Genomic DNA, 7,816 nt, shown 5'->3' with positions numbered 1-7,816 from the left:
GACACAGTGTGCAGAGCCGGCGCAGGATATCCTGGGCCGAAGAGATGCACTAGAGGCCAGGTGCGCTGAGCCGGCACCATCTGTCCTGGCTGGATGCCCACTCTAGCCCATCCAATGCGGGGAGCTGGAATGTAACGCACCGTGCGCTTCACCGCATAACACGGTGCCTGACCAGTACCACGCTCCCTACGGTAAGCATGAGGAGTTGGTTCAGGTCTGAACCCTGACTCTGTCACACTCCCTGTGTGCCACCCCCCAAAATAAATGTTTTGGAGCTGCCTCTCGTGTTTGCCTCATTGCCATGACTCCTGGTATCGCCGCCGATCCTCCCATGCTGTTTCCGCCTGTTTCCATGGCAGGGTCTTGTCCCCTGCAATAACCTCCTCCCATGTTCATGAGGTCCTTCACTCCCTCTTCTCCCGGGCCCAGGATCCCTGCTCCTCCTGGCCATGCTGCTTGGTCCTTTGGTGGTGGGTTGTTCTGTCACGACTCTCGTGGGTTGAAGAAGGAGACCAAGATGCAGCGTGGTAGACTGGCCTAACCAAAATAGAGAATAAAAGCCTCTCTATGGCCAGGGCGTGACAATATGGGATTATCCAATTGTGAAACATTAATGAATGAATCTGCCAATTACATTATTGTATTTTTTTATGTTTGTGTGTGACGAAGACGATTAGTGATTAAGGCAGTAGCCTAACCTAGTCTTTTAATGTTAGCTAACTACTACTAGTGGATATAATTTTAGCTAAAAGTAATCTATAGAGATTTGAAACAATTTGCTACCATATGTAAGAGACAAAAACTATCAAGAAGCAAATATTTTTGGGGGAACAATGAGAAAAGAGGCACAATCTCTAAACCAAATAAATTCACTGGTGAAATGAATCAGCATGCAGCAATGTCCATCAGCCAGTGTGGATAATGACAAGCCTACAAGGACAGGTCATTAATTCGCCGAGAACGACGAGCCCCCGTTCGCTGATTCTAGCAGCGAGGAGGGCAAACCGGGGGAATCCGTGCCATGCACTTCCACCGATGATGACAGCTCTCTGGCTGGACAAGAACATGTGGTCACACCAGACCTAGCCACACGTCCAAACAATGCCGGAAAAGACCCTACTATCTTGGACCCAGACTCAGATTCGTCGCTCTCTTTCCCCGATGACAGTGGTGGTGCTCCTGCTAAATCCAACTCCCAGACAAAAAAACATAAGATCCCGGTGAGTGGCCAAAATATACAAATGGATCTTTACGGGATATGTTAGTGCAGGCTGGGCCACATCAGGATAAGGAGGGGAATCTCCCAAGAGATGAGGGGCAACGAAAGTGTTCGGTGGCCCACTACAATAGGAGGATGGTGAACGGGGAGAGAGTGGAGAGACCAAGGCTTGTCTATTCCAAGCAAAACCATGCAACCTTCTGTTTTTGCTGCAAACAATTTTCACACAAGTGCAAATCTGCGCTGGTCAGGGATGGAACTAGGGACTGGAAGAATCTGTGCCACCTCCTCAGCTCACATGAGAAGTCGCATGACCATCTAGATAGTTTACAGAGGTGGAAGGAGTTGGAGATCAGGCTGGTGTCCAAGCTAACGCAGATGATTTGATTTTAGTGGCCATGGACAGCTACCGAGAGAAAAAATCACTGTCTGCAATGCAAGACCCCAGCAAAAGAAAGAGACCACTCTAGGTGGAGACTAAATAAATATAATAAATGCTGGAACTGATGTTGGACAATCAAATCCGATATGTAAATAAACAACATTCGTTAAGGCTGGGTCATTGACTTTAAGCTTATTTTACACTGCTCCAGCAAAACGATGCCCGTCATGCATTTATGAAGGCACTTGTTTCCAAAGTTCAAATGATCTTAATCTGTTTTACAGTTCTACAAGAATATTAATATTACATATAAAATATGTTATATAAAAGTGTTATTTTTATTGTAATTGTAACAATTATGGGGTCGTGCCATTGTGATAACAGGTGGGATATTATTAATAAGAAACTTGTTTTCCTACTATAGGTAGTATGTTTCATAGTGATAGCAACATTGTAACTATCTAATGCAGGGGTTACAGTAAAATTCCCTTCTGCCTGGTAAGGGACCATATGTGCACGTGTGCACCAAAATGTTTTATGGGCATAATCATAGAATTACATATATAATTGGAGCTATTTCTTCATCTTCCAAAAAATAAGTGACAGACACAATTATCCTATCCATAGATGTTGGTATAGCCAAACGCTCCAATACTGTCGCATGCACTGATGAAATACCTCCGTGTCTGGGAAGGGCTTGGTGTGTTTGACTAAAACCAGGGCTCGAATTGAGTGAGGGTATCACATACCTGTCACGCCCTGATCTGTTTCACCTTTCCCTATGCTTGTCTCTACCCCCCCCTCCAGGTGTCGCCCATCTCCCCCATTATCCCCTGGGTACTTATACCTGTGTTCTCTGTTTGTCTGTTGCCAGTTTGTCAAGTCAACCATCATTTTGTCTCAGCTCCTGCTTTTCCCCAGTCTCTCTTTTTCTCGCCCTCCTGGTTTTGATCTCTGCCTGCCCCTGCCCCTGTCTGCCGTCCTGTGCCTTTGTCACTACTCTGGATTATCGACCCCTGCCTGCCTTGACCTGTTCATTTGCCTGCCCCTGTTGCTTTAATAAACATTGTTAACTTCAACACAGTCTGCATTTGGATCTTACCTGAAACGTGATAATACCCTTTGTTGAAGAAAAGGGCAAAAAGGATATCTATTGTTTGCTTTATATTTTGAAATAAATACATAAAACATATCCAGATTATATTAAGTGTTCTATAATAATGCTTAAATCAGTGATGCCTTGTTGTAGAAACAAGCGCAAAAATGCCCGTGAAAGACGTGACTCCGATGCATATGGGGATATATTGATTCCTCTCTATGACAATCTGAGGCTGAGCTGCAGCCTATAATATTCCAGGGGATGAAACAAATGTACTTTGCTATTCTGTCCCTATTCATTTGAGCTTTTCTCTTTCTGAAGAGAGATGTTTGTTTCAACCCAGGCAGCTTTTAGGGAAGCACTTCTGTTGTTGGGTTATACAACGGACAAGTAGCCAGCAGTTGAAGCTTACAGTTTTCTGTGTCAGTAAAGCCTCTGTCTGATTGGAAAGGTAACTTTTGAAAGGGCCATGCTTATATTCATGAGGACGTCTAAGATGTAATTATTTTTGTCTCGCCTAGGGTGGTAGAACGTCCAGGGCACTGGTGATTTTATCAATGTAAAAGATTGAAAATATTAGGCTGTGTAATTGACATTGAACTGATTATATAGTCTACTAACCTGATGTGTTAGAAATTGTGTTTCATTTGCAGCATAGGCCTATTGACTGGGCTGTTATTATGTTCTGTTCCTCCAACTTTTAGCTGAGAAAAAAATTGGCCCGAGGCCAAACCTACCGTGGGGGCGGAAGATTTTCATGGTTGTTATTGTTGTTTTATGACAGTCATGAGTGGTGTTCACTTGAATGTTACACGCTGATTTTGGGTGGAATCACGAGTTGCGTTCAGATGAACATGTTCCACGCATTGATGATATGGAACACTGAATTTCCTTCCACCTCTTCTCTTTGTGTTGTTAATTGCTGTCTTAACCCACAAAGAAATCATGATTGAGGCAGCATTTAAGGTCCAAGGCAGCTGTTTTTATCTCAATATCAAATCATTTCTGGGTAACAGTTAAGTAGCAAAAGCCGTCCGCCATACATCGGTTCGGCTGGCACCAAGCTGAACTCGGCTAGGTGAACCGAACGAAGTGTGCTAGCATATTCCTTTAAAATATCTTCACTTGAAAAACAAGAAAAATGTGCAATATTACTGTTTGTCCCTCTTGGAAAGCTGTAGCCAGTACACTTCCTCAAAATAGTCAGAATTAAGTATGTTTGATGAAGTATTTCTCAAGTGGAAAACTGTGCATGAAAACTACTCCTCTGTCATTGAATGACAACAAACACTTAATTGAACAATCCATACTGTTGACCAATCACCGACGAAGGGGCGTAGAGTACGGATGCCGAACTTCGGCTTGCCTCAAGAAAAAAATGTGTAAACACAAACAGCTGGGGGAAAAAATACCAAAGACCAAAACGAACAAAAACATTAAAACTAAATTTCATAATATATACACTAACTGTTTTGAACTGTTTAGGATGGGAAGCATGCGGATGCCTTTACTGTGATAAAATAGCTTCTTAGAAAGGCCTGAGTTTCCGGGATAATGGTGTTGATGTGAGCCAAGATCAGCCTTTCAAAGCATTTCATAGCTACAGATGAGAGTGCTACAGGGCGGTAGCCATTTAGGCAGGTTACCTTGGCGGTCTTGGGCACATGGACTATGGTGGGCTGCTTGAAGCATGTAGGTATTACAGCCTCGGTCAGGGAGAGGTTGAAAATGTCCGTGAATACACTTGCCAGCTAGTCTGCGCATGCTCTGAGTATGCGTCCTGGTAATCCGTTTTAACCTGTTTAAAAGTCTTAGTCACATTGGCTACGGATGTGAGTAAGACCGTCCTCCAACTCTAACTTCTATACCACAGTGCATAAAGGGATTTGAAATGGCACTCCAGATACAGAAACAACCATAAACTCTGAACCCAGCCTCCAGGATGCTCACACACGGATGCTCAGACCCACATGCACTCCACACCCACAAAAACAAACACACTACCTCAATTACCCTTTGTTTTCCCTCTGTCTGGTTTTGCGTAACAGAATCCCGACACTGTAAACTAAGACCACCCCTCTTCTTCTGTAGAAACAGCCACAACAATCGCTGTCGTAACGCTATTGTTGTCCCCCTTATTGTTGTCAGTCTATGCTACCCGTCTGTCAGGAATAGAGCAGAGTTTTAGGAAAAGGGTTCCTCTTTCATGTGTGTACCATGTTTTGTGCTGCTACCATGTTGTGTTGCTACCACGTTGTTGTCATATTGTGTTGCTACCATGCTGTGTTGTCGTGTTGCTGCCTCTTGCTATGTTGTTGTCTTTATGTAGTGTTGTGTTGTCTCTCTTGTCGTGATGTGTGTTTTGTCCTATATTTATATTTTATTTTTAATCCCAGTGTAACGGTTCTCCTCTTCGTCTGATGATGAGTAGTCAAGATCAGACCAAAACGCAGCGTTGTAACTGTCCATGTTAATATTTATTTTAACTCAGACCACTAAGACAAAATAACAAAAATAGACCAACATGAAACAGTTCTGTCTGGTGCAGACACAGAGACAAAAAACCACTGCCCACAACCCATAGTGGGAAAACAGGCTGCCTAAGTATGGTTCTCAATCAGAGACAACGATTGCCAGCTGCCTCTGATTGGGAGCCATACCAGGAAAAAAACATAGAACTATAACACACAGAACAAACATAGAATACCCACCTACCCACCCCAACTCACGCCCTGACCAAACTAAAATAGAGACATAAAAAAGGAACTAAGGTCCGGACGTGACACAATGGGTTACTTTAGAGGCCTGGGTGGTGAACTCTGGCAACAGTGAGAGAGACCTGAGAAAGAGAAAACAGAGACGAACAATAAATTATTCCATGATTTGATATGTTTATCTTTGTTATTATATGACAGGGTGTTTCTTTTTATAGTTAAGTTGATAGGGCATCGGTACACGGTAGTGTAGTGAGTTAGATTAGCATTTACAGTAACACACAACGAACTGGGCAGAGATATCATTTTAATGTCTAGTTTTGATTTACATTTGGTTGAGTTGTCAACTAAAGTGAATTCAAAGTGAATCCCCCAAAAACTACCATGCCATTGGATTTAGGTTCAAAGTTGGGTGGGAAAAAAATATGAAATTCCCTTACGTTGATTACTGTTCGCAAATCCATCAGATTTTCCACTATGATTCATCGTCATCACGTTGAATTATTTTTGTTGTAAATTACAGGGAAACCATGTCGATTCAACCCGGGGGGGCTTTTGCCCAGTGGGAACACTGTTGACCTGACTCCCGTCATTTGACAGGCAGGCCAAAACCTATTTGGGGCATTTACACTGAAATGGCCAACACAATAGGACAATAGTCAAAATTAACAATTTACAGAATGGGACTTACTGATTCCAATAACTTCAATTTAGTTCCCTAAAAAAAGAAAAAGTGATCTGGACCAACATTACCACTAATCGGGTGCCTACGGTAATACTTTCAACACTTAACATTTCGGACAAAAGGAGAAGCCTGTATTTAAACACAGTAAGTCATCATGACAGTAATTCTGAATGTCATCCACTATGAACATCTGTGTCTTACGTAATCTATCCATTGACTGTTTGGCAACAACGATACAGAGCAACAAAGTCACCACACGTACCATTTCCTCCAAAAACATTGGGTTGTCATCACAGCAAAGGATGCGTTTTTGAACGTCAACTGATGGATGCCTCGACTGTATGGCACCAGGTGTCATGACGGAATGTTGGGGTCTGTATTGAAAACTAGAGTTCAAACCGTTTTCGGGGAGATGGTTTGAAATAGACATGGAGCCTCTCATTGTCCGAACCTGTTTTCTGAAAGGAGAATACATGACTGTCTGAATACATGACATGGCGAATGGGTCTCTAACACGAGGCGCTGATGAATCGTGTCTAATGTACGAGGGGTGTTTGGAAACGCTGGTGACAACATAGTCACATTGTTTTTCCATGTAGTGGTGTACGTGTGTGTTATGTGTACTTTAGCCAAGTTTAACCAGAACAGGCAGATCAATAGACATTTTTGTGTGGTGAAAACACGGCCTCTGTTTGTTTTCGGAGTTTCCTGGGAATAAGGGGTAGGTCAGGGGAAATCCCTTCCCTTGTGGGTATGCAAAATCAGACCGTGCATTGTGAATCAGTACTTTGCCTTGGATGAACATTAACTTTAGATTGACCCTTTATCAAACTTACAGTGTAACAGCAAAGGACCTCACGATTAGACACTTATGTTGACTTGTCCACAAACTCAACAATAATTCAGTCACTTTTAGAATCGAGTGGCTTGAGTGACTCTGTACAATGCTTTTTCCCCTCCACTTGCTCAATTCTAACGTGGGTGTACGTTTCGAAACCTTTTTGTTTGTTTAACTAAATTCAAGATCGACTAGCTGACAAGAAACATTCCTTAGAAACATAAACTAATGACAAGAAACATAACAATATTGATCACTAACCATCAAATATAAGACCTATTTTTTGGTAAGTTAGATCATTTCTTACTGAGAATTTGTTCTTCCTGTACATTGTAGACTTGTGACTGACCCCGTGGTACAACAGCAAATGAAATAAAGTGTTACAGGCAGTACATGTCATAACTCACAACCCACACCTCTCAGGTATGAACAAACAAGATTGTAAATGCATAATAATCTGGACTCCATGGTGAGATAAGAGTTCACTGGAAGAGGGGGAGGATGGCAGATAACAGTTTAAGTTCAACAGAAACATTATAAAGGGTGTTTTCATATAGTCCTCTTTAAAATAACCAATCTCAGTCCAAAATAGCTCCGTTCTATTTGTATTGACACTGCCCTTGCCTCTGGATCAGGGCTCAGTTCACTTGACCAGTTTACTTGACCTATTTTGTTGTCTGAGTACTCTTTACATTCATATTGCTATGTACAGAAAGAAACCAAGATCTTTTTCCAACATTAAGTCAATGCACTCTGAGTTTTTACAAAGTGCACGACAAGCAACTACATCAGAATGTGTTATCGGACAGCTAGATACTGTATGCCTACTTACATTTTGGAAACTAATAGATTACATTTAGTTAAAAGATTAAACATAAT

At 42.2% G+C, this 7,816-nt stretch overlaps 1 long non-coding RNA gene across 1 annotated transcript; it reads right to left on the bottom strand.

The window, feature by feature from the left end:
- Window positions 1-5,187: 5,187 nt before the first annotated feature.
- LOC135527063 (uncharacterized) lies at window positions 5,188-7,292 on the bottom strand. The gene is made up of 3 exons (XR_010453398.1): window positions 7,245-7,292; window positions 6,362-6,557; window positions 5,188-5,539 (listed from the first exon to the last, which is right to left on the bottom strand). It is a non-coding gene; the product is annotated as an uncharacterized LOC135527063 (long non-coding RNA).
- Between the last annotated feature and the right edge of the window lie 524 nt (window positions 7,293-7,816).

This window comes from Oncorhynchus masou, chromosome 5, assembly GCF_036934945.1.
Source record: "Oncorhynchus masou masou isolate Uvic2021 chromosome 5, UVic_Omas_1.1, whole genome shotgun sequence".
Classification (NCBI taxonomy): Eukaryota; Metazoa; Chordata; class Actinopteri; order Salmoniformes; family Salmonidae; genus Oncorhynchus; species Oncorhynchus masou.
The sequence above is the reverse complement of the archived record's forward strand: the minus strand, read 5'-3'. Positions and strand labels throughout refer to the sequence as shown.